The sequence below is a fragment of the Hyperoodon ampullatus genome, assembly GCF_949752795.1.
Source record: "Hyperoodon ampullatus genome assembly, chromosome: 10".
Taxonomy (NCBI): Eukaryota; Metazoa; Chordata; class Mammalia; order Artiodactyla; family Ziphiidae; genus Hyperoodon; species Hyperoodon ampullatus.
In genome coordinates, this window is record NC_136923.1 from 33,945,758 (window position 1) to 33,972,785 (window position 27,028).

Genomic DNA, 27,028 nt, shown 5'->3' on the forward strand with positions numbered 1-27,028 from the left:
AACTAAAGTGATCCTTTCTGTCTATTCTATGGGAATGTCTTCTATAAGCCGACAACAGCATCACACTCTTCGTTGGTAGAGCAAATCATTGTGCAGTTATATGAGCTTCTAAATTTCATACTGCAGGTATGGTTAGCACTTAGAAGGAAGCAAGCATGTATCTGGTTCCTTTCCTTTCATCTTCCAATGGTGGGTATCTAGTTTTGTGGGATAAACTTCAAGAGAGTCCTCAAAATCAACCTGACGAGTAGCTGCTTCCTTTCTGAGTCTAGATTCACATGTTTGTACACTGCAGTAAATGGACAAATCATTTCTCCTGGTCTGAGGTAAAACTTAGCAGCAAGTCACTTGCATCAGGGGAATTCATGAGCTCCTCAGACCTTCCTTATGTCTAAGTCATAAAACATAGTGATGACTAGGACCATTAAAAGGACTGGATACTCAACCTTGCTGATCACTGCATTCTCTACCAGTAGATGACCATGAGTGGGAAGGTAGCATGATGGGCATGAGCAAGGGGAGTGAGTTGGGTGAGTTTAATGGACAGTGGCATCAAGTTAGAGAGTCCTGTGTCGACATCTTCTTTCTAGGCAAGACCTGTCCCATAGATCAGAATTCCCTGTTGGAAAAGGTCATCTTCCAATTATCACTTTTCTTTTCCTTTTATTTTTCCATGAACTATTTTTTTTTCCTTTACACAAGCAATTTTTAAGCAAAGTGTAAGTTATAGAAAACATCAGCAGAAAATACAGAGAAACAAACTAACAAAAAAGAAGATAAAATATGCTCATCATTCTGGATTTGTATAGTCTTTCAGTAGGCAAATTTGTTGGTGTGTATTCTGAACCTTAAAAATATGCATGGCCTTTGACCCAGCAAGTGCCTTTCCAGGAACTTACCTTAAGTAATAACTGAATCATGAGTGGAGGATAATTTTCAGAGATCATTTCTGTACAGTTATTTATACAATTTGAAAATTTGGAAACAACTCAAAGCCCATTGGGAGGGGAGTGTTATAGATTACACTGTGACCATTAAAGAATGAACTAGATTAATACTTAATGATAGGGAAAACATTAATGGTATTTTGTTAAGTTAAAAGGAAGGCTGCAAAGCAGTATGTGTAGCATGATTGACTTTTGTTAAAATGATGAGCATAGATGGAAAGAAGTTTGGAAGGCTATAAAAATGGTCATCAGCAGTTCTGTGGGTCCTGGAGTTGTGTTTTTATTTTTATTTTGTTTTTCTTTCTCTCCCCAATACTTTCCTGTATTTTCAGAATTAAAAATATGTAAGCATGTATTATTTTTATAATTGAGATCAAAGTATCAATAAAGCTATTTTGGGTTTGGATCATGAGAAATAGAAAAAAAATCCATGATTCACAACCAAGGAAAACCACTTTTAATTCCCTGGTGCATTTCTTTCTAAACAGCCTTCTCTCCTGTGTGTGTAAATACATACATATGTGTATATAATTTTGTTTTAGAAAACCAGAATGTCCCTTTATTAATTTAGAATGACAGATACGACCATCAAGCAGGTTGGTTCTCATGCAAAAATAAATATACAGTCATACATGCATACATATTAGCACCATTAATATGTACTTATTAACAGGTAATTAAAATATTATAATTATTAATTAATAGGTAATTATTAATACTTACTAGTGTAGTAATAAAGATAAGACATTTGATCATTCTTCAGCTTAAATGTTTTTCATTTTTTTCTTGCTTAATTCCTAAATTACTTTCAGTCACCAAATGAATAAAGTTATTTCATGTCATCAAATGATTAATACTATGTTTCCTATTTAAAAAAACATTTATTTTTATATCTGTTGGTTGCCTTCATGCTCATCATTATCTTTCTTATTAGCATGGCAATTATGAAATAACCTTGCAGGCCTGAAATATAAGGCCCTGGGATATCTCCTCTGAGATTGCTTATCTCTCTCCTCCCCAGTGGACACTATAACTTTTCACTACATACCACACAGTACACTAACCCTGGTCTAGTTTAAGCCAGTTTACACCAGTTCTTCAAAAAAAGATATCTGATCGGTCCCTAACACCACCAGTGAAGTACCTTATATAATCTTCCAGATGATTCCAACATGCGGGGGTCCATTTGGACTCTGTTGCTTTCTTGGGATATCTGTGTATCCCTTTAAATCCTGTGTCCTTGCTGGTAGAAGGGCCATTCTTTCTTCTGTCTGTGGTCTATAAAGAGCACCCACAATTACATGCTCATTTGACCTTTCAAGTTTGAGGGGAACAAGGGAGACCATTCAGCTAGAATTACCTGAAAATTTGCTCACATCTACATGAATGTAGCATTATGACATGGTATTTTCTACTTTCAGTCCCTAGTGGTGTTTTATTTTGCGGAGGCGTTAGCAAAGAAATTCACCTCATTGAAGAAAAGGAACTTTAGTGTCTTAAATTTTTCCCTCCACATATGGGAACCTGAAATCTCATTCATACTCTGTGAAATTGAAGAAATTGGATATTTGGGAATGGAAATTGGTGGTCCTCCAAGCAATATGGGATCTAAAAGTGTTAAATCCTTTCATAAATAAACCTTGATTCAGACTGGAATGTCTTGGCTTGATCTTAAAGGTGATATTATAGGAGACATATAGCTGTTGACTGGCCTTAAAGATAATTATCAGCACATTCCAGTCTTAGTCTGCCGTCAGCAGGGCCTGCCTTGCGATGAAGTCAGCACTCTTTCCTTTGCAAGAATATTACATTTAATCGGGCCTCCAACCCCAGAATGTTTATGAACCACATTCAGCTCATGAACTGTGAATGCAAAAGAAATCTTTTAATAATGGCAAATGTTCTCTATCAAGCCTTCTAGATTTCCATGCTACATGTCTTGGCAATTTGGGTTTATTTCTAATAGGACCCTGTCCTGCTGTCTTTGGGTTATGAGATCAATATTTGTGATTTGCTTTTCTTTTCTTTTTTTTTAAGTCTTTATTGAGTATAGCTGCTTTACAATGTTGTGTTAGTTTCTACTGTACAGCAAAATGAATCAGCTATACAAATACATATATCCCCTCTTTTTTGGATTTCCTTCCCATTTAGGTCACCGCAGTGCATTAAGTAGAGTTCCCTGTGCTATAACAGTAGGTTCTCATTAGTTGTCTACTATACATAGTATCAGTAGTGTATATGTGTCAATCCCAGTCTCCCAATTCCTCCCACCCCTGCCCCTTTCCCCCTTGGTATCCATACATTTTTTTCCTCTACGTCTGTGTCTCTATTTCTGCTTTGCAAATAAGATCATCTATACCATTTTTCTAGATTCCACATATATGCGTTAATATACAATATTTGTTTTTCTCTTTCTGACTTACTTCACTCTGTATGACAGACTCTAGGTCCATCCACGTCTCTACAAATGACCCGATTTTGTTCCTTTTTAGGGCTGAGTAATATTCCATTGTATATATGTGCCACATCTATCCATTCACCTGTCGATGGACACTTAGGTTGCTTCCATATCGGCTATTGTAAATAGTGCTGCAGTGAACACTGGGGTGCGTGTGTCTTTTTTGAATTACAGTTTTCTCTGGGTATATGCCCAGTAGTGGGATTGCTGGGTCATATGGTAGTTCTATTTTTAGTTTTTTAAGGAACCTCTATACTGTTTTCCATGGTGAGTGTATCAATTTACATTCCCACCAACAGTGCATGAAGGTTCCCTTTTCTCCACACCCTCTCCAGCATTTATTGTTTATAGATTTTTTGATGATGGCCATTCTGACTGGTATGAGGTGATGCCTCATTTTAGTTTTGATTTGTATTTCTCTAATAATTAGTGATGTTGAGCATCTTTGCATGTGTTTGTTGGCCATTTGTATGTCTTCTTTGGAGAAATGTCTATTTAGATCCTCTGCCCATTTGGATTGGGTTGTTTGTTTTTTGATATTGAGCTGCATGAGCTGTTTGTATATTTTGGAGATTAATCCTTTGTCCGTTGCTTTGTTTGCAAATATTTTCTCCCATTCTGAGGGTTGTCTTTTCATCTTGTTTATGGGTTCCTTTGCTGTGTAAAAGCTTTTAAGTTTCATTAGGTCCCATTTGTTTATTTTTGTTTTTATTTTCATTAGGAGGTGGGTCAAAAAAGATCTTGCTGCAATTTATGTCAAAGAGTGTTCTACCTGTGTTTTCCTCTAAGAGTTTTATAGTGACTGGCCTTACATTTAGGTGTGATTCGCTTTTCCAAATTTGCAAATTTAGCTCTCTTTAGACCCATTCAGCTGTGTATTAGATTCACCTACATCACCAGGGTATGTGCATGTGAGTTTTTGGATGAAGTTGTGAAATGAAGTCTGCTCACATGGGTAACTTCCTTGGGACAGAGAGAGTGAGAGAAGGAGGGAGGGATGAAAGGAGGAAGGGAGGGAATTCAGAGGAAGATCCTTGCTGGACCGTGAATACCATGAGTGCAGGGACTGAATCCCTCATACCTGGCATAGTGCCAGACATAATTTTGTTGAATTAATGAATGAATTTATAGAGAACTTGAAAAGTGCTATATGTTCTACCTTCAATCCTCCCAGCAGATGCTAGGAAGCAAAGTACTCTAGAGGTCATCACAGACTCTGGAGCCTGACAGCCTGGGTTCAAATCCCAGCTCTGCCACTTATTAGCTATGCTACTGAGGGCAAATTACTTAACCTCCAGGTGCCTCAATTTTCCCATCTATAAAATGGGAATATAACTCAAAGGAGTATAGTAAGAAATAAATAAGGTTGTAAACAATTATTCACACTTATGCAGCTTAGATCAATGCTTAGCACAGGGTAAATGCCATATAATTGTTAATTAGTATTAATACTTACTAGTTAATTAGTTATTGGGTATTAATGTTAGAGCTTAGGGAAACCCATAGAATATTGGGTTTGTCTCTCATTTCAAATGGAGATAGAAATGAATATTTGTGTGTCCACATATATTCACATACATTAACATTTATAAAAATAGTTTTATATTTATCTTATAGATTAGCCATTGATTCAACCTAAAAATAGAGTATTTAAAGAGAAAACAATCAGAATATATCGTGTATAAGTATATAAGAGAGAGAGAAAGTTTTCCATAATCAGATGATCAAAATTTCTCAAACATATGTTGTTCTTAATATAAATATTTTTCCATGTACATAATTGTAATTGGCCAAATTAACGCACTAATATTTGGGTGCAAAAGCTTTTTTTCTAAGTCAAATTAAATGTTAGATCACAACTCCCCTCCTAATTAGCCATGGTTGGCAGAAGATCAAATCTCAGACATTATGGGGGTCCCTCTCCCTCAGGGTTCTTATAAAAATCCCGAGGTTTATTTACCAGGGTTCTTGAGGCAAAGCCTCTGGTCTTTGGTCCAGGTGGCTGCCCCTGGGATGCTCAGGGTCCATGCCAAATGTAGTTGTTAACTTACTCCTTCCCATGGCTTCTGAACCCTTTCCCTTAGTCCTGGGTTTCTGGTCTCCCCACTCTGGGGAGCTGCTTGGGGTGGGATGCAGGCCCCTGCCATCTGTGAAATGTACCACCCCTTTAGCTGCTTGAGGTAGAATCCAGATCTCCTAATCCAGCAACTCCCCACTCATCCAAATTCATTCTGACAATTTGACTTCTTGGACCAAGAATCCAAGTTTTTGGCAACAAAGTCCTTTAACCTCTTTACCATGTCAAGAGGAATAAAACTCCCTAGGACTCAAACCCTGGGCCACCCTCTGGAGCAAGAGAGGGAACCCTAGTCCTTAGCCTTTCTTGATGTACTTAGAGCCAAGGAACATTCCCAGTTGGGTTATCCTGCCACATAATTTTGGCACAATTGTTAATGGAACACAGAACCAAAATACAGATTTTAAGGACACTGGAAGGGAGGCAGTTTGATGGAGTGGCTGGGATTGAGGGTTCTGCATCAGACTGACTGCTGGGTCTAGCCGCTCCTCCTGTGATTTCTAGCTATTTGACCTTCCACCTGTTTAACCGTTCTATGCCTGACCTGTAACATGGAAATAAAAGTAAGACCTGCCTCATTTAATGAGATAGTTCTGTTCAGTAAATAGACTGGGGTCTGGCCCAAAACATGTATTCAGTGAAGTTGATTGTGTTATTATTTGAGCTGCTGCTTCATCTAGGGATCAAGTCTATGCTTAAGGCCTCTGGTTCCCTCTGCATGGCTCAGGTCACCTTGTCTTCTATAGCTAGTAAAGGTGGTCCCTGGAACAGACCTTGACTCCTTTTCCTCCTAGTGGTGAGCTGCAGTGACATCTGCCACAGCCTAGAGCACAGAAGCTGCACGCAGTGTCCCTAGGAAGGGAAATTGCAGTGGTGCTCCTGAATGGTGCAGAAAGGGCTGGAAGAGGGCTTAGAGCTCATCTTATTCAGGCGCTCACTTTAAAAAAGGGAAAACTGGGGCTTCCCTGGTGGCGCAGTGGTTGAGAATCTGCCTGCCAATGCAGGGGACACGGGTTCGAGCCCTGGTCTGGGAGGATCCCACATGCCGCGGAGCAACTAGGCCCGTGAGCCACAACTACTGAGCCTGCGCGTCTGGAGCCTGTGCTCCTCAACAAGAGAGGCCGCGATAGTGAGAGGCCCCCGCACCGCGATGAAGAGTGGCCCCCGCTTGCCACAACTAGAGAAAGCCCTCGCACAGAAACGAAGACCCAACACAGCAAAAATAAATAAATAAAGGATTTCATTTCTTTAAAAAAAAAAAAAAAAAAGGGAAAACTGATCCCCAAAGAGGGGAAGAGAGTGACCTGGTAGGCTAGCTGTTCTTCTGGCATTTCAAAGTCCTTCCTTCTCCATGTCAGCATTCCCAGACCTACCCTGTCAGCCTGGCCCATGCCTCTCCCTGAAAGCCTTCTCCAGCTGCTCATGGACCAAGAATCCAATGGTTTCATGACCATTCTGTTCCTCATCCTCTCCCTTTCAATCCCTTGGAGCAGTGTTCTGCTTTCCAAACACTCCCTGGCCTTTGCTGCCTCCCCTGCCTTCCCCTTCACTGTTTCCTTGCTAGAATGTTCTCCCCACCATCCTTGCTTGACAAAATTCTACCCGTCCTTTAAAATAAGAGGTCAAAACTGGTAGCCAGTAATCCATATGTGGACCACAAATGTAATTTGTGAATTCAGGTAGGTTTTTTTCTTTTTAATTGAGGTATCATTTGAAAATATCAGATATAACGAGAGAACTTCAGACGGTTTTCTTCTGTGATAAGAGGATCTTGTTTCATGGAACCTGCATTTTTGCATGGTAGAATTAGTGGCTGCTAAGGAGCATTTTCCCTGCCTGGCCAGCATTACTCCTTGATGATAACTACTCCACTCTTCCAGCATTTGGGTTTGTGACCTGGTTTTAAGACGTTGTTTAAATGCTATCACTTCTGAGAAGCTTCCCCTCCCCTTTAATTGCTTTTCCGGATGTGTCATTTCCTGCTTGTTTACGCCTCTAACATTCTGCTTGTGCCTCTCTTATGGCAGAGATGGAATTCTGTCCTGCTTATTGTTGATTTTAGTAAATAATACTTATCGTCTATCAGGTGCTTACTAAGGACAGGGCACGGGGCTGACTGTTTCACCGACATTTTAAACTCTAGGCCTCACTATGACCCTGTGTAAAGTGTATTATTATCTCCAGTCTACAAATACAGAAGCCCAGAGAGTGTAACTGGCTTACTCAAGGTCACACAGCTGGTAAGTGACAGAGAAGGGATTTGAGCAGTCATCTACCGAACCTCAGCACTTGTGTTTCCTCCTGTTTTATACTGATGGATCTCTTTCATCACATTGAAAGCTATATCAGAGGCACAGAACTCTCATCCATTTTCCCCAGTTAAACATTTAAGCAATAATGATAATACAGGTCATGACAGTGTCTTGAGCACTCAGAACATGCTTGATGCTGTGCTGGTCGTTTACCCTGCAACCTCATGTAATCCCCATAACCACAAGGTGTATAATCTCATGTCCAGTTGAAAAGTCAGAGGTCACGTCAGAGGCCAAAGACATACAACAGCAAGTGGCCAGGATTTGAACCTGGATCTTTCTCGACTGTGAGTCCTGTACTTTTCTTCTCCACCCACCACCAGTTCTCTCATGTTTCTGAACCACTTGTATCATATAAAAGCTATTAACTCATTAATAAATCCAGCAAGCAAAGTTCCCTTGTTTGTTTCTTCCCAGCCATACAGGTGACGTAATAGCCACTTCAGCCACTGGTTCTTCTGCAGACACTTTCTGGTGGGAGGGGGCAGGAGGGATGCTATATGTGTACATGCACACACACACCACGTGCAACTCCAAACTGTGAGCAACAAGCTTGACGATTTGTCTCTTTATTTTTCATGTTTGGAAACTGGAGCTGCTTTTGTTAGATTAGAAGGGTTTCATCTGGGTAGAAAATGTTCTTTACATGCTCACCTTCGCCTTTGAAGAGGTCAGCCATGTTGCCAAACATTGTAAGTTAAATCTGAGCGGGAATGACTATAAACCCAGACTGATCCACAAATTGCAACGGGAATTTGTATGATTAGCTGTCATGCTTTTCTTCTCTCTGCATCAAGGCCGAAGATGCTAGGGGGCCGGCTGTCTCTGTCCACACCTCAGTGGTCATGAGTGCCGAGGAGTTCACGTGGCCGTCTTGTTCAGAGCTGTGTATCCCAACACGTTCTCTGTGTTCACTGTAGAGTGGAGTTAGTTAAGAGTTTTCAGAACCATCCAGTTGAGAACATGTTCGTGATGGTTTCTACAGCATTGAAAGTTCCTGCTTGTTTTGGTCAGGTCTGCTAGAATTGTAAAAGGAAGCTTTCTGGACATTAACTTTTTGACAAAAAGGGGTAGAATGAGGTTGGCAAGGGAAGAAACAATTTCGATGTAATAAAAACGGGATTGTTTAGAGCGGAGACTTTTCTTACTGTTTGGTATTCAGATGAAATTTAGTTTGGAAGTCACATCAGCAAATATTATATTTCTTCAGAACCTCAGCTGTGTTTTCGATCAGAGGGCATCTTTATATTGCTTAGCTTGTGCAGCAAGTGGTAAAACCATAGATGGCTTCAACTTTGTTTTGTTTTTTTTTTAAACCTACAGGTACTCTAGCCATTAAAATATGTTTTTAGCATCTATTTTGGAACCTTACAGAAATGATTTGGGACAAGGGCAAACATTTTGTGCCACTTACTCCACACAGTTCCTTTCTTTTTGGTGCTTACTTGCACTGGCACTTAATTTGTTATCATGTATTAGAACATTTCCCTGTCGCCTCAGAAACTGTCTCATAGGCCAGGCTTTTAGAACCTGAACTTTTTAAACACAAAACAGGATTATGGATTAATCTCAGGCAGGGAAGTCCCTGGGGGCAACGTAACCTGACAAGTGAGACTCTGCTCTTGGCAAGCCCCTTGCGGGGTCGCCCTCTGTTCCTGCCGTTGACCCAGTGGACGAAAGAGTGGATGTGTGTGTGAGTCTAGGCATGACTTCTCTAAAGATCAACATTTGTACACACTGGAGTCACCTTTTATACATAGTGCTACTGACATTAACCAGAGAAGTAGGCCTGACAGCCCCGGCCTCAGAGCCAGCACAAGAGTGGCCCGGCTGTGTGTGCATGGTTTATCTGAAGGGATTCAGCACAACATTACACAGCCTAATTGTTTTTTGTCCAAAAGGAACTATTGCCCAGATAGAGGCGCCTCTAAGGTTACTGAGTGTGACCCATCAAAATGGGGTTTCATTTCCATGTATGTGTACTTGCTAGTTATTTAATTTAATTTATTTTTTTATTATATGATAACATAATATACATTAATTAACATCTATTATTAACAGTAACATTTTATTTATTTTACTGTAATTATTATTTACTATTTTTAAAATTTGTTTATTTTTATACAGCAGGTTCTTATTATCTATTTTATACAGTGTATTGCTAGTTATTTTAAATACCCAGTTATTTTAAATGTTTCTCCTCTTAAAGTCCAGATAGCATGATTTTCTTATAGGTAGTTATAACAGTATTCATTCTTGAAGAAAAGAGAGGAGAAATAAGGGGAAATATTTGTAAACAAAATAATTTAAATATTTGAGAAGTCATAAAAGAGCATCCCAGCTGAAGCAATCAGATCCTTGAGTGAATATTTGGCATTCAAGCAAGGAATCCAATGTTTTCACTTATGTTTTTCTTGAGACTATTAAATACCAGAGTTATGTTTGTTTCAGGCTTGTGTTTAATCACTTTACATGGGACTAGACTATAATCTATTGGTAACAAAAATGGCTGAATTTTTTTGATCTGAAAAGAACTACTAGGAAAAAAAAGTCACTTATTTTAAAAATAGAGATCAAAGGCATCAATTGTAGAAAATGTCCTTTGGGAAAAACATATAGACATCTGCTTCTAAAGCATGATACAAGTATTTGGTGAAGTCTGACATTTAATATGTGAGTATAAGTTGTACCATCCAACAGAGAACTTTTCAACACAATTGTGGAGTTTTGAAGAACTGAGTGTCACATATTAAGATTTGATCAGTTTTTGTCTCTGCTCAGACCAACGGTGAATGCTGCCATGCATCAGGGTAATCGGGAAAAACAAAATTTACCGTTTTTAAGCATGAAAATTATGCTTGGCAGGGCATGTACTTTGATTGTTTTTGTTTTTGTTTTTTTTTGCGGTACGCGGGCCTCTCACTGTTGTGGCCTCTCCCGCTGCGGAGCACAGGCTCCGGACGTGCAGTCTCAGCGGCCACGGCTCACGGGCCCAGCCGCTCCACGGCATGTGGGATCTTCCTGGACCGGGGCACAAACCCGTGTCCCTTGCATCGGCAGGCGGACTCTCAACCATTGCGCCACCAGGGAAGCCCCCTGATTGTTTTTATAGTAGTGGACAGCATTTGACCCTTGCCATCCACCCACTCTCTGCCCGGCTCCCTTAGGGACCAATACACAGCCCTTAGCAGCAGTTCAGGGACAGTCTCTGGTGCAGAGCCAGGTGAGAAGCAGAGTAACTGGTCCAGGGAGCTCAGTGTCACAACCCTACTGTCAGTTCAGCCGGACGGCCAAAAAGTAGAGTCTCATTCCCTGGAGTGCTAAGGAGGATGTTAAGCAGCTCTCTGATGACTGCTAAGATCAGAAGAGAGGCAGAATTTAGCAGATCTGTTGTCGTGATGGGGTGGAGACTTATTCCATTTGGAGAAGGAAAGAAAGCAGATAAACTCTCTATTCAACTTGAAAGTGCAGTGAGGTTTGGTCTGTCTGCCTTGCTTATGTGGGTGCCTCATACTCATTGCCAGTCACTTTGTACATGGGGAGAACTGACTGGGTGGACGTCTTTGTTCCGAGTCTTCTTTTTTTTTTTTTTTTTTTTTTTTTTTTTTTTTTTTTTTTGCGGTACGCGGGCCTCTCACTGTTGTGGCCTCTCCCGTTGCGGAGCACAGGCTCCGGATGCGCAGGCTCAGCGGCCATGGCTCACGGGCCCAGCCGCTCCGCGGCATATGGGATCCTCCCAGACCGGGGCACGAACCCGTATCCCCTGCATCGGCAGGCGGACTCTCAACCACTGCGCCACCAGGGAGGCCCCCGAGTCTTCTTTTTATGAAGCAATTTTCCCAGATTTAACCAATTGAGAATTGTTTTTTACATGTACCAGCAATCACTCTGAGAGGAGAGAGCCAAATTGCTGTGGGGGATGCTGTGCCCCAGGGATGCATTTGGGAGGATTTCCTTCTCCTGAAGCCACAGGGTCGACATAAAGCCCCTATAAAATGTTTTAAATAAAGGAGAAATTGAAGCGGAAGATTTCATTCTGGCACTTCATGTCTGGTTTTTGCTTTCCTCCCACTGAGAAGCTGACCAAGCTAGTGACCTAGAGGATATATTTAGTTTGAGGGTAATGAAACTTTATTATGATTTTTTTTTACTTACCTGGATTATAATTATAAAGAAACTGCTACCTGCCGGTGGCCTTTGTGGATCAGCCTATGATGCACTAGTAGCTAAGCTACTGTTGAACATGGCACTTAAAAATGTTTTATTGTGGGACTTCCCTGGTGGCACAGTGGTTAAGAATCTGCCTGCCAATGCAGGGGACACGGGTTCAAGCTCTGGTCCGGGAACATCCCACGTGCCGTGGAGCAGCTATGCCCGTGCACCACAGCTACAGAGCCTGCGCTCTAGAGCCCGTGAGCCACAACCACTGAGCCCGCAAGCCACAACTACTGCAACCTGCATGCCTAGAGCCTGTGCTCCGCAACAAAGAGAAGCCACCGCAGTGAGAAGCCCACACACCGCAACGAAGAGTAGCCCCCGCTCACCGCAACTAGAGAAAGCTCGTGCGCAGCAATGAAGACCCAACACAGCCAAAAATAATAAATAAATAAATAAATAAATTTTTAAAAAAAGTTTTATTGTGTGTATATGTGATTGTTTTATAAAAAGGGGACTACGATCATGACATTTTTCTCATTTGACTCTTGAGGAAGTCGATTTTATATCCTAATTCAATAGGTGTCAAGCCATTGATCTGAATGCTGATGGTTTTACCTGGGTATGTAGTTGTCCTTGGGGATGGAAGTCATTTACAGCACGAATATTCTCTGTTGAAATCCTCCTAAGCTGTAACATTTTGGGGAGGATTCTTGCTGAAGAGCATGGGAGTGGCCTCACTTACCTTATGTGAGCATCTCCCTTCTTCTCCCCCAGCATTTGCCCTGGCTGTCCTTCTCCTGTGGAGGTAAATGCCTAACACACGTGGCATGTTCTTTATTTTTGAAGAACTTAAACCTTTTATTTTTAGATAATTGTAGCTTCATTTGCAGTTTTAAGAAACAATAGAGGGCTTCCCTGGTGGCGCAGTGGTTGAGAGTCTGCCTGCCGATGCAGGGGACGCGGGTTCGTGGCCCGGTCCGGGAGGATCCCACATGCCACTGAGCGGCTGGATCCGTGAGCCATGGCCGCTGAGCCTGCGTGTCTGGAGCCTGTGCTCCACAACGAGAGGCCCGCATACCGCAAAAAAAAAAAAAAAAAAAAAAAAAAAGAAACAATAGAGATCTTGTGTACCCTTCACCAGTTTCCCCCAGTGGTAACATCTTGCAAAACTTTAGGACAGTATCACAATCAGGGTATTGACAATGATATAGTCAAATTACGGAACAGTCCCAGCACCCCAAGGATCCTTCAGGTTGCCCTTTATAACTGTACTAAACTACTCCCCTATATCCATCTCCTACCCCTGGCAACCAGTAATCTGTTCTCCATTTCTGTAATTTTGTCATTTTAAGAACATTATATAAATGAAATCATATAGGATGTGACCTTTAGGGATTGGCTTATTTCAGTTAGCATTGTTCACTGGTGATTCCTCCAAGTTGTTGGGTTTATCAATACTTTGTTCCTTTTCATTGCAGAGTAGTGCTCCATGGTGTGGATGCCCCTCAGTTTGTTTAACCATTCACCAGTTGAAGGACATCCAAATTGTTTCTAGTTTTGGGCTATTGTGAATAAAGCTGTTATTAACAATCATGCACAGGTTTTTGTGTGAACATAAGTTTTCATTTCTTCGAGATAAATGATAGAAAGAGTATAATTACTGGGTCATATGGTAGTTGCATGCAGAGTTAAGAAACTGCCAGGTTGTTTTGCAGAATGGTCACACCATTTTATATTCCTATCAGCAAAGTATGAGTGATCCAGTTTTTCTGTATCCTCACCAGCATTTGGTATTGTCATTAGTTTTTATTTTAGCCATTCAGATAGGTGTATAGTGATGTTTCATTGTGGTTTTAATTTGTTGTTCTCCAGTGGATAAAGATATGGAACATTTTTCCATGTGCTTATTTGCTGTCTGTATGTCCTCTTCAGCAAAATGTCTGCTCATGCTTTATGTCTGTTTTCTAATTGTATTGGAAATTTTACTGTGGAATTTTGGGAGTTCCGGTTATTTGTCAGATATGTGTTTTGCAAATATTTTCTCCCAGTCTATAGCTTGTCTTATTATACACTTAACAAGGTCTTTGACAGAGCAAATATTTTTCAATTTTGATGAGGTCCAGTTTACTCATCATTACCTTTATGGTTTGTGATTTTTGGTGTCAATTCTAAGAACTCATTGCTTAGCCTTAGATTCAGAAGATTTTTTCCAATTTTTTTTCTAAAAGTTTTATAGTTTTATGTTTTACATTTAAGTTCATGATCCAGTTTGTTTTTGTACAAGGTATAAAGTTTACGTCAATGTTCTTTTCTTTTTTTCATCTATGGGTGTCCAGTTGCTCAGCACCATTTGTTGAAAAGGCTATCTTTGCTCCATTGAATTTTTTGCTCTTTTGTCAAACATCACTTGAACATTTATCTGTTAGATATAATATTATCACAGTATATCTTATTTCTGTGTTCTCAGTTCTGTTCTACTGATCTATGTGGCTATCCCTTTGCCAATATCACATTGTCTTGGTTACTCTAACTATGCAGTGGGCCTTAATATTGGGTAGAGTGACTCCTTCCATTTTATTCTTCTTTGTCAGGATTGTTTTAGCTATTATAGGACCTGTGCCCATCCATATAAATTTTAGAATAAGCTTGTCTATATCTATAAAACACTTGCTGAGATTTAGATGGAAATTACATTAAACCTATAGATCAATCTGGGAAATATTGACATCTTTACTATGTTTAGTCTTTTCATCCATGAACACTTCCTATCTCTCCATTTATTTAAATCTTCTTTGATTTCTTTTATCAGAATTTTGTAAATTTCCATATACAGATTCCATCCATGTTTTAAGTTTATACTTAAATGTTTCATTTTTTTGGAGTGATTGTAAATGGTATTTAGTTTTTCATTTTGGTTTCCACACCTTCATTGTTAGCTTATAGAAATGCAATTGATTTTTGTGTGTTGATATTGTATCCTGCAACCTTGCTGAACACACTTATTACTTGTAGGTGTTTTTTGTAGATTTCTTAGGATTTTCTACATAAACAGTTATTTCGTCTGCAAACAGGGGCAGTTTTATTACTTCCTTTGAAATTTTTGCGCCTTTTATTTATTTTCTTGCCTTATTGCAGCATCTAGAACTTCACATATTATGCTGAATAAGAGGGGTGAAAACAGGTATCCTTTCCTTGCTTCTGATCTTAGAGAGAAAGCAGTCTTTCACAACTGGTAGCTATAGATTTTTCAGTAAATGCTCTTTTATCAAGTTAATGAAATTTCACTATATTTGGCATATACATTTTGAGATGCAATTTTATATTTTTTAAAATAGAACATAGGACACACAGTTGTTGTATGTTAGATGTTGTGTTCAGGCCTGGGCATACTGAGGAGAATGAGCCATGGTCTTTCCTTGCTGTTGAGGGTCTCGTGGCCCAGAGTTTCCTCCCAGATCCTCTCAGTATATGTAATTACCTCTAACAATTGTCCCCTTATATTTGTACTCAACAGTCAGATTCAAATCCTGGTAAAGAGTAAGCCATCTGCAATTCTTGGGTCAATCCCTTACCCTTTTTGAGTTTGAGTTATCCATCAGTTAAGTGGTATGCTCCTTTGGGAGTAAGTGAGGATCAAATGGGATTTAGGAAACCACATTATTTAAATCAGATATAATGATTACCTCTCTAGAGTATGGCTTCTTTTCTTTTCTCCCTCCCTGCATCCCACCCACAATCATCTGTTGACAATCTACTGTGTGTTTGCGAAGATGCCCCAGTGGACCCATTCAAGGATGCATTTGACGTACAGGGAGGCCACTACCTATTGCTCAAGGTAGATGGAACTGCAGCGCAAGGATTCTGAGGGGATCAGGAAAGGGCTTGGAGGCAGGCCTCATTTGGCCTGATTGAAATTTGCCATCATCAACAGGTACCTCCTGCAGAGCTAAGCCAGCAGGAGAATTCGGAGTAAAAGAAGCCTCCTTTTTTTTCCATTTTTCCTCCTTGGAATTGCCTCAGCTTATCCTTACATCACAAGAAAGAAGGTCTATTTGAAAACATTGCCCTGATTTGTTGAATGGGAATGAATAAACCTTGCTAATAGAAGTGGTCAAGTGGCATGGACAAATGGTTCTGATTTTGCAGGGCCTGCCAACTTATTTTGAGTGCTGCAGAATCAAAACAGTAATAACAATAATAAAATTAGAAAATGCTAAACAAGCACAAAACAAACAAGCAAGCCACCATACTGGACTTTAAAATGCATAGGAACTTTATTAGGGAACAAGTTGAAATGAATGAAGCAACATTCAAGCACATTGCGGGGCCGGGTGGAGGTGGCAGGAATGGCTGTTGACAGCTGTGGAGTCACTAACACTCAGGCACTCCCTGGTGAACCCGGATTATAATCAGCATAAATCTAAGTGACTGTCGGGGCAAAGAAACCATGCTACAAAGTGTGGCCTGTCTTAAGGTTATTTTGGCTGACAGTAGTTGCCACCATAGCTGCCACCAGAGGGCCCCACCCTGCTCTGGATTTCTGCTTTATTGCTATCCTTTGGAGGTCATGGTCTACCAGCAACTAATTTTTCCATGGGAGCAGAAGTACTTTCTTTGCAGACCTTCCTTTGTTGCAACTGTAAAAAAATTTTTTTTGAATTTTATTGAAGTATAGTTGATTTACAATGTTATGCTAATTTCTGCCGTACTGCAAAGTGACTCAGTTATACATATATATATTCTTTTTCATATTCTTTTCCATTATGGTTTATCACAGGATATTGAATATAGTTCCCTGTGCTATACAGTAGGACCTTGTTGTTTATCCATCCTATATATAATAGTTTGCATCTGCTAATCCCAAACTTCCAATACTTCCCTCTCCCACCTCCCCTCCCCCTTGGCAACCGCAAGTTTGTTTTCTATGTCTGTGAGTCTGTTTCTGTTTCATAGCTATGGTTGCAATTTTTAAAACTTACTCTCTTTTTACATTAGTGATTCATATTTGCATCAACAAGTACAAAGAAGAATATAATAGATTACCTGAAATCTCTAAGCTTAGAAACAAACCTGTTATGCATATTTTGATGCCTTTCCTTCTAGTCTTTTTTTCTATGAATATTCATTTAGAAACCTACATATAGTTGGGATTATATTGTATTTATCATTTACTAACCTGCTTTTCTCAGTTAGGATTTCATGAACATCTTTCTTTTCCATTAAATCTTTCTACTTAGTATTTAATGTCTGACCAACATCTCAACAATTGGATGACTGCAATTTACTATCCACTTTCTTTGCAACACTTACACACACACACACACACACACACCGTAATTTATTTAACTAATTTCTTTGAAAGGTGAGGGTACATATGTGTATGTTTTTATGTATATGTACTTGTGTTTATATATATGTTTGTGTGTATATCTATACATATAATATGTATATACACACATGCATACTTTTTATTCTGATTTTTATAAACAACACTGATGAATATGTTTATTATATCCTTGGAATAAATTTCTCTGGACACATCCCTTATTATATCCTTAGAATAAATTCCTAAAGTGAAATCACTGGGTCAAATGCTAATTCATGAGATACACTGAATGTAAAGGAAATTAAAAGTTTTTCTCATATTTCAAAAAAGAAACACTTTCCACAAAAATTGAAATAATTTCTAAACATCACCGTTGGACAATAAAAGTTGTAAAATTTTGATGCTCTGTCTCTTTCCAATACAGTAGCCACTAGACATATGGATATTGAAATTTTAATTTTAATTAATTAAGATTATATAACATTAAAAATTCAGTTCCTCAGTGGTACCAGTTATATTTCCAGTGCTCTATAGCCACATGTAGCAGTGGCATGTATATTGGAAAGTGCAAATTAGGACCTTGTCATCATTGCAGGAAGTTTTATGGGACCATGCTGCTCTGATATCTTCATGAGTTCCTTTATAATTGTGTTTGGGATTTAGCATATTTTGTGGGTGATTAATTTGGTTTGTTATAAATAGATTTCTTAGTAAAAAATTTCGCCGTTCCATTGAAGGTGAAAAGTGTTGTCTTTCTGAAAATGTAAGAAAATGGAAATTCAGCACTTTCTCTTGCTTACTCATCCTCTCATAGGCTGAAAAGTAAGAGCTAGTGTTCAAACTAACATCACTGTTGATGATTACAGGTTACCGTGCACTTTCTGTGTGCCAAGCATGTAACTATTGTAAGTCAAGTATTCTTCATAAGGACTCTGGGAGGTGCAGCTGTTATCCACATTTTACAGAGGAAGAAACTGATGCACATAGAGCTCAAGTACCTTTTTCAGGGTCAGCATGTGGCTGGATCTTGTTTGGGACCTAAGCCCTCTGGCTTCAGAGTCCACACAGTTAGCCACTCTCTGTACTGCTTCTCAAGAACGTGAGACTCTATTAGGGAAAAAACTAGCTCTTTGCTGTGCTTCAGAACTGTGAACACATAAAGTAAAAACGCCTCCCAGTTGCTCAGTAAGTATCTGCACCAGACATACACAGAAGTGTATATTCACAGCCTTTTTCTCAGGGAGGTTCCACTGAGCCAAATCCAATCTGGAATGAAGAGTGCTCAAGGGCCTTCTGGAGAAACTGTTACTCATCTGTACTCCAACACAGAATCTGTTCAGTCAGAATGTATGTATTTTACACATTTCTTCTCCATCCATCCTTTATTGTGATGTGAAATTTTGTCAATAAGCCTTGGGGGAGTAGGGGGAAAAGGGGGGGTTTAAATTGTAGTCAGAATCGAAGAGCTCAAGCCCAAACACCCTCACTTGATGTGCGTATGTGTTTGCAGCTGAAGGATCAGAGGTGACACGTTTAAGCAAAGCTCCCAGAAGTTTAACTTCAGTGAGGAAAAAACAAATCCCAAACACAATCTTAAGGGTAGCCAGGTCCAGGCAGAAAGCAATCTGGGGATTTTCAGTTTCAACCTTTTCCAAAAGGTGTCACTCTAAGGCAGCAGTGGGGAGGTGGGAGGGAGGTGGAGATAGAAATGTCAGATAAGAGTAATTGGAAAAATAAGATTAGTAGTCCTTGTTTTAACAGATCCTTCGGCTCACAGCATCACTGTCTAAGAAGTTGTTGCTGTTGAGGAGGGAGGGTTTCAGCGTTTATCTTTACCTTCTGATCTTAGTGTGACCTCCTCTGTGCCCAGAGCAGAGCTGGGCCAAGTCCCAGCTATTCCCACAGGACCAATTCACATTCCAGTTTTGCTGTAACCTGGGATACGGGGATTTCCTTGGCTCTGTGTTCTGGTGCAGACTGAAAACTACCATCCTCTTGCACTCAGGATGTAGCGAAGACAGAAAACTAGGATGGATGGTAAGGGGAAAGGCAGAAGAGCCTGTGTATTTTTTAACATATGGTTTTAAAAGCTGTTTTAAAATTCCACATCATTAACACAAAATAGATACTAACTCAATACTGACATATAATTTAAGAAACAAACTGTTTTATCAAAATATTTGAAGATCAGCTCTTGCCAAGTGAGCCTCTTGAAAAGCACTGGATGTTGCCACATGTCAGGAAGAAACACAGAACAGGGAGTGGGGCTCTTGGCAGATAACTGAGAGAGAAGCTGGTTTTCAGATATTTAGTTAAACAACACAAATGTATATGTAAGTTTAAGTTGACACATGTTAATGATTTAAGGTCTTAAACAGGTTTTTTATTTTATTGTTTTAAAGCTCCACTATTCACTTTAAAAGTTCTGACAGTTCCTCCAGAGTTGGGTGTAAGCATTAGACTCTTTAGAAATTCGTTTGATAGCTTCATTTTTCTTAAAGTGTACAGAGTTAAGAATTATTCAAATACATTTGAATAGTCCTTGTACCTCAACCATTTTATAAGAGAGTTTTTATAATCTTCCACATAGGATGACTAATAAAATCAGAAACAACACACAATTACTTGGGGGTTTTCGTTTTGTTTAGTTTAATTGGTGAGACCAAGTAGTCATCTAGCTTGAAGAAACCTTTAATTACTATGTTCTAGATATGTAACACCAAACCAATATATATTTTAAAATGTAATCTTAGTTTTCTAGATATAGGATCAGAATTTCAGTCTTACCATATTTTGGGACCTTTTAGGAAATTCTTTTAAGTGGAACATGTTAAGTATTATAGAAGATTTCTGAGGTTGCTGTGAATCTCTTTTCATCAAGGATGGCCTTTTAGGAATAAAACAGCCTTTCTAAAACTTTTTTACCCCCAGGAAATATTATTGTCAGGTGAATTATCAATAGATATGCTTCCAAAATAAGCAAATGCTGTGTTGAATGGAGACACATGGGTGCTTTCCTGCTGGACTTCTCAAAAGTGTTTATTGGCTCATAATCATTGTGATTCTTCAAGTAGCAATTCCCTAATGAACAGAACCACATGGCCCCCAGCCTGGGCCCCCCAGCACATGTTTTTTCCCTCCTCTTCAGCAGGCCGCTCCCACTTACCTGCCTTAGGGAGGTAGGCCATGAGGCCTAGGGCAAGACTGCCTTTTGTTTAACTCTTGCTCATCACTCAGTCCTTTCCTTTAACAGTTTTTTTCTTTTAATCACTATTGTAATTTAAAAGTTGTTTGATTCAAGCTTGCCTGCCAAACCAGACAGCTTCTGAGGATGAGCCTGTTGCTTGCGTCTAGCAGAATGCCTGGCACGTAGGAGACACCCAGTGAGACGAAGTGGTGGAATGATGAAAGGACTGCACGTCTCCCAGGTCCCGGGCAAAGCGGGGAGAATGCAGAGCAGGATTAAAAGCTGCTTGCTTCGACCCCAGCTCAAAGCCTGGGACATTTTTATTGTACCACCTCGAAACTCACGGGTTCCTGGTGCTCTTGGTGGCTGATGGGGTGGCACTGAGCATAGGGGTTCCATCCATTCAGGAGCTGAGTAACTGAGCCCTCTTGTCTCCATAGCAAAGAGAAGGTGCTTGAGGCAAACAGAGAGCAAGAACTTGAAGGGCATTTGGTGAGGATGGCAAGGGGACCACTGATTTATGGGGTAGGAAAGTATCAAGTTCGGACTTACAGTTCATCCATCATTGCACTAAGTGGGTCAAAGGAAGGTGTTTCAGAATCACATCTTTGCATTCCCCTTCCTCTCATTCCTCAGGTATTTATTGAGTGTGGACACTGGTTCTGTGTCGGGGCTGAAGGGCCTTCCACAAAGAGAACAGAGATGTGGTCCTTGCCCTCTGGGGATTACAATCCAGTTGTAGCAACTAAGCACACACATGAAATATTTGTGCAGAAATGTGAAGTGGTGTTTAATTAGGTGGGAGAAAGTCAGGTGCAGACGGTAAGAACTGAAGGCACTTGGGTTGGGTGAAAATAATGTGGCCAGGAACCCATACTAGGGACAGTGGTAACTGTCACACACTGGACACTTCCAGGATTTCTAGCAGAGAGAGTTGGATGATTTATGGGTATTATCTCCCTTTATACTCATGCCAATCCTGTGTGGTAGCTTCTGTCTCCTCCCTATTTTATAGAGGAGGACCTTCAGGCTAAGAGAAAGGTCAGCAAATGTCCAGGGTTCCCAGACAAGTTTGCACTTTGGCATCACTTTGGAATCATCTGCATCTTTAATTAAATACTGATGCCTGACTCCTACCCTCAAACATTTTAATTTAGTTGGTAGGAGTGTTACCATGGCATCAGGATTTTAAAAATCTTTCTAAAGGATTCAAAGGTGCAACAGAGTTTAGGAAACATTGGGTTAATATTGTCCTAAGGTCACAGAGATGCTGTTGGTGGAGCCAAAACTTGATCCAGGTCTGCCTGTTTTCAGAGCTCCAGATGTAATCACTGTACCTGTGAAGGAGGCCAGGGCCCTGTGGCAGAGCCTTAAAGGAGAGACGATTTCAGTAATTGGAGGGGTTGGTATAGGGCATTCCAGGGGTGTGTGTACGTGTGTGTGTGTGGTTGACGGTAGGTGACACCAAGCACAAAATCTTGAATTCAGTAATAAGCAAACATAAAATGGGTTGAATACTTACTGGCACTTTATTAACAAGATCTGACACTTCTGTGGCACCAAGTACTTGGCATTGTTCTTAGGGCATCACACACGTTAACCCATTGAATCTTCACAAAACCCCTTTGAGCTACGTTCCCACATCACAAGGAAGAAACCTGGGCTCAGAAGACTTTTTTTTTTTTTTTTTTTTTTAATATTTTCTTTTTTTTTTTTTTTTTTTTGACAGTTTTGCTTTATTTATTTATTTATTTATGGCTGTGTTGGGTCTTCGTTTCTGTGCGAGGGCTTTCTCTAGTTGTGGCAAGCGGGGGCCACTCTTCATCGCGGTGCCCGGGCCTCTCACTGTCGTGGCCTGTCTTGTTGCGGAGCACAGGCTCCAGACGCGCAGGCTCAGTAGGTGTGGCTCACGGGCCCAGTTGCTCTGCGGCATGTGGGATCTTCCCGGACCAGGGCTCAAACCCGTGTCCCCTGCATTGGCAGGCGGACTCTCAACCACTGCGCCACCAGGGAAGCCCCAGAAGACTTTTATAACTGACTCAGAAGGACACAGATAGTTAGTGGTAGGCTAGCTCCTAAGTTCTGTTTGTAACCACTATGCTGTGCTTATCTCTTATGTTAAGAATGTACTAAGTGTTTTCATATTTGCCAGTCCCTGCACTAAGAGCTTTACTTTCATTGCTTCATTTAATACTTGCAGTAACGCTTATGAGACATACCATTGTTATAGATGAGGAAACTCAGACACTTTCCCAAGGCTCTATAATTAAAAAGTGATAAAGCAGGTATTATTAGTACAGTCTGGTTTCATAATCCATGATTTTAACCATTCTCAGTATTTCAAAATACTTAAAATTTTAAAAATTCAAATTAAATCTTAAGTGGAATGCTATCTATAAAACAAAGTAGAACAACTCCCTTTGAATGTGAGATAGTGGACGGAGATCTCTGCTCATTCACTCTCCTCCTCCCCCTCCACTGATCTGTCTGTCAGCTCCCAGATGCCTTTTTGGAACCCCTGGTGCACTAGGGAACACAGTCTGAAGACAACTACTTTGGGTATTTCAGGAGCCCCTTGAGATACTGGAACCAGACCAATGATATTTTTGACAAAATATGGATGGTTTAGGCATATTTTCCTGACAGTAGGGAGATGAGTTGTAACAGTAAATCCTGTGAGACGTCTTTGAATCCCAAATCCACAGGGCCCAGTTCAAAGTCACATTGAGACACACAGTCAAAACAGCTGAAAAAAATCAAAAGGGAAGTCTAACCTTCAATTTGTATCTTTGGAAAACATTGAAGGAACCCCAGGAATAACTCCTAGCAACTTTTTTCCCCTTCCCTTTTTCTCTTCCTTCTCAATTATCTTATTCTGCCCTTAAAACAAAACCTGTGTCCCCTATCTCCAGGCTCATTATTCCTCTTTCTCTTCTCACTTGTATCTCCTTCTTTTTTATTATATAAATCATTGTAGCCTGCCCTTAAAAGTGTTATACTTTTGCACTCAGTTTTACAGGTTCACTCTGCTACCCATTTCCTAAAATCTAGGCACAGAACTGGCTGAGAGATAACTCTGGTAGGGGAGAAGCTGATCAGGCAAAGCCATGTCCTTATTTAGGGTAGGGCTAGAGACAAAGGCTAGGAATACACACAAACACACCCACTTATTTTCAATCCTATCAGAAATGTGGGAAGGGAAGGGATCCAAGCTTGAAGCATCAAAAATAATGGTAGAAAGGGATGATGGGTCCAAGATGTATTTCTAAAACAGAGATATAAGACTTGATGATGAATAGAAAATAAAAGAGGGAAGAGACAAATGTGGTTCTGAGATCTTAAACATGAGTGACTGAGAAAAGGTCAGGGCTACCAATGTGTTAGGGAGTGGCAGGTGGGGAGGGCTGGGATGGCTGGTAGGGATTTGGTTTTAGTTATGTGTGCATGGATCATTGTGAATTTAAAGTGATATTATGACATCCAAACAGAAGTAATCAATGGGTGGTTCAGTATATGTGAAAGATGTTAAGTGAATAAAAGGAGACAAAGGTTGGAAAAGTATCAGAGTTGAGAGCTGTGGAGACAAATCTCAATCCTCCTCCTGAGTAGCCACATGGATGAGGAAAATGTCTCTGGGACAGAGTCATAAGGGGAAAGGTCTAGTTATCGACTGCAGGAAGGTGAAGAATTTGCAAAAGAAACAGGGGAGATAGATTATCAATTTAGGAGAGCTTCGAGAGCCCAAGGGAAGGGTTGGCTTTTAGGAAAATGGGGAATGGATACATCCCCACTCACCCATTAAACCATGTTTCAGAGAGACTATTTAATGAGAAGGAGAACTTTGTAATGATACATTTATTTAAAACTATTTAGAAAATTATATATAGCATCTCAATTATACATACACAGAAATAGAGAAAGAGAGAGATGGGGAAATTAAAACAAACTGTTTAGAGTGTTTATCTCCATGTGGTGGGATTTTGGGTGATCTTAGCTAAAAAGAATGTCATTTAACCTAAATAAAAAGAAACATTTAAAAATTTCATATCTGTATCTTTTAGATTCTGTATGCGTGTACCTTATAATAAGAAAAAGTGTTATTTTGATATCAATTAGAATAAATGGTTTATAGGTTACATCATCTCACTTACTATCCATAAACATCTAATAGAATAAGCAACATAATTTCCTGTTTCCAGATAAAGAAACTGAAGCTGAAAGAGATGAAGGAACTTGTGTCAGTCATACAGTGAGTGATGGAGACATGATTCAAATCTGGTAGTTTTTAAGGCATAAGTTTCATATACATAGCCAGCTAAAATGTTACTTCAAATGAGGGGAAGAAGTTGGGGAACTGTTTAGCTGTGCAGACTACACATTAAGAAAAGACATATGGCAAGAAGGAAGGTACCAGTGGCCTGCAAAGGTAGAGTTTCCATGGGATAGCAAGAATAAGAAGCACTTCCTCTTGATGAGAGGGGACTGGTGGGGGGGAGATGGAGGCAGGTGTTATAGAGCACTTGATAAGAAGTGTGACAGTTCATCAGTCAAGACAGCCCAAGTCAAGCTGGGGGTAAGAGCCCCTTATCTCTTGGTGTAGTACAACAACGGTGCATACCTTGCTTATGTGATGTGGGTTGGCCTTGGGCTTCATTGTGGTCACTCAGGGACTCAGGCTGAAGGAGACATCATCTGAAACATGCTTCTATGCTCATCATGGCAGGGAAAGGGGAAGGTTGGGGTTGACTGCTAGTACTTAAATGCTTCTCTCTGGAAATGACAATGATTTTCTTGGCCAAACCCTCACCCAACTTAAAGGGAGAGGGAAATGTTGTCCTACCATGTGCCTGGAAGGGGGGGAACTAGAATATTGTGAACCACCCTGATGGCCACCACGGCGGGGGAAACATTTCTTGCTTTCTAATGCTCCTGTTTTGGTAGCAGAGGAAACAGTTTGCAGAACTCTAGAACATCTAACACAGGAGGTACCATGGGCATCATCTGGGAAACTGAGACGCCAAGAATCAAGTGCTTATTTGAACAAAGTTACGGGTAGAAACAGTGGCTGTGCGAAGACTAGAACAGTGTATCTGAGGCCAGTGCCCCAGGTGGTCCAGTGTGCAGTCCTTAGTGGTCAGGTGAATTAGGAGGAGTGAAAGGCCTTGGCCTGGGAAGCTATTTTGAGACTCTGCTTCCAAGGTGTTGAAAATAGCAGCCTCACCTCAAAATAAGAATTATTGACGTTGGAAGCCAAAAGCATCTCCATCAGTAAAAGAAAGTCTGGATTACATCTCTCAGGTGTCCAGGTTTTCTCCATGTGATTATTGCTGAAATGACCAGGGCAGCCTGCAAGTCATTACTCTAAGGTGTAATTGTTAAAGTTGGGTTAGTATAAAACTAGTTAGTGCCTGCCTTAAGCAGTCAGGTGGCAGGTGAACTAAGAACTTGGAAACCCAGCTGAGTAGCATACTGTGTCTGTAGATTGCAAGCAGGTCAGTTCAATTAATGAGAAAGAGATTCAGCAGGTGAGAATCCTCAACACTCTTCCTCTTCTCTGAGATAAATAGTACATTTGGGATAAAGAACAATTTATGAAAGGAAACGGGGTCATGAGGACAAAGGCCATCCCATATGGAGGGTCACACAGACTTTGTCTTAGTTGGCACGTGGAATGACCATAATACTGATATGTTTTTTTAAACACTGCTATTGAGTATATCAACAATAGGGGAAAAAAGAAGACAAAATAAAAGAAAAAGAAAAACCACCTCTGCTTCAGCCTCATCAAGTATTGCTTCTAGTTATATTTATGATATTCTATGAACTTATATGAGAAACTAAAAAGTTTAATTGCTTTTTAATTTTTAAATTTTGTATATTTCTGAAGTTAAAGAATAATGCTATTTATCCTACAATTAAACATGTGTAATTCTGTGACTTTTATAGGTTATCGTTTATGTTTCTTGCTTTTTAAACTGTTTTTGGTTTTGGCTTTTATTTACGTTACATGGCCATCAAGTTTCCTCCTTCTATCAGGGCAAAATGGAGGGTTTCCTGAATCTTAAAATCCTGTAATTTACCTTGGATGTGAACTATAATGCTTATTCTGAATACATTCCGTGTAAAACTGCAGAAATTGTGTAGAAAGTCTTTATGAATTGGAACTTAACATATCATTGACAAGTTTTGAAGGGCGTTCTGTTGACTTTGGTGATAGATGATCCCATTCTGCCAAGTTCAGCTGGAAGGGGCGACCCAAACATCAACCCTGGAACCTAGAAACTTCCTGAAACCGTGGTTTTAAATCAGCAGGGTGGATGCAGCATGCATCTGTGCAAGAGATGGCATTTCACCAGCTTGCTCCACGGAAGTCTCTGGAACAAAACCATAAACATCAGCCCTCATTGTTGTGTGTTGGCTTTTAAAAGCCTCCAGTGGTTTGGGGAGGATAAGGCCTTGCCTTGGGGCTCCCTGGTCCAATTTTTTGGGACCTGGCTGAAAACCCTGGATATTTGATAGTCTGGCTTATTTCTATGGTGTATTAGCACCCTATAAAAGTTACA

General features: G+C 40.1%; 1 protein-coding gene across 1 annotated transcript in view; it reads left to right on the forward strand.

Annotated features, from left to right (window-relative positions):
• The window catches only part of ERC2 (ELKS/RAB6-interacting/CAST family member 2), a gene marked incomplete at both ends in the record, with an annotated part of 849,176 nt that overhangs the window by 523,678 nt on the left and 298,470 nt on the right, over positions 1 to 27,028 (forward strand). The window lies entirely within an intron of this gene.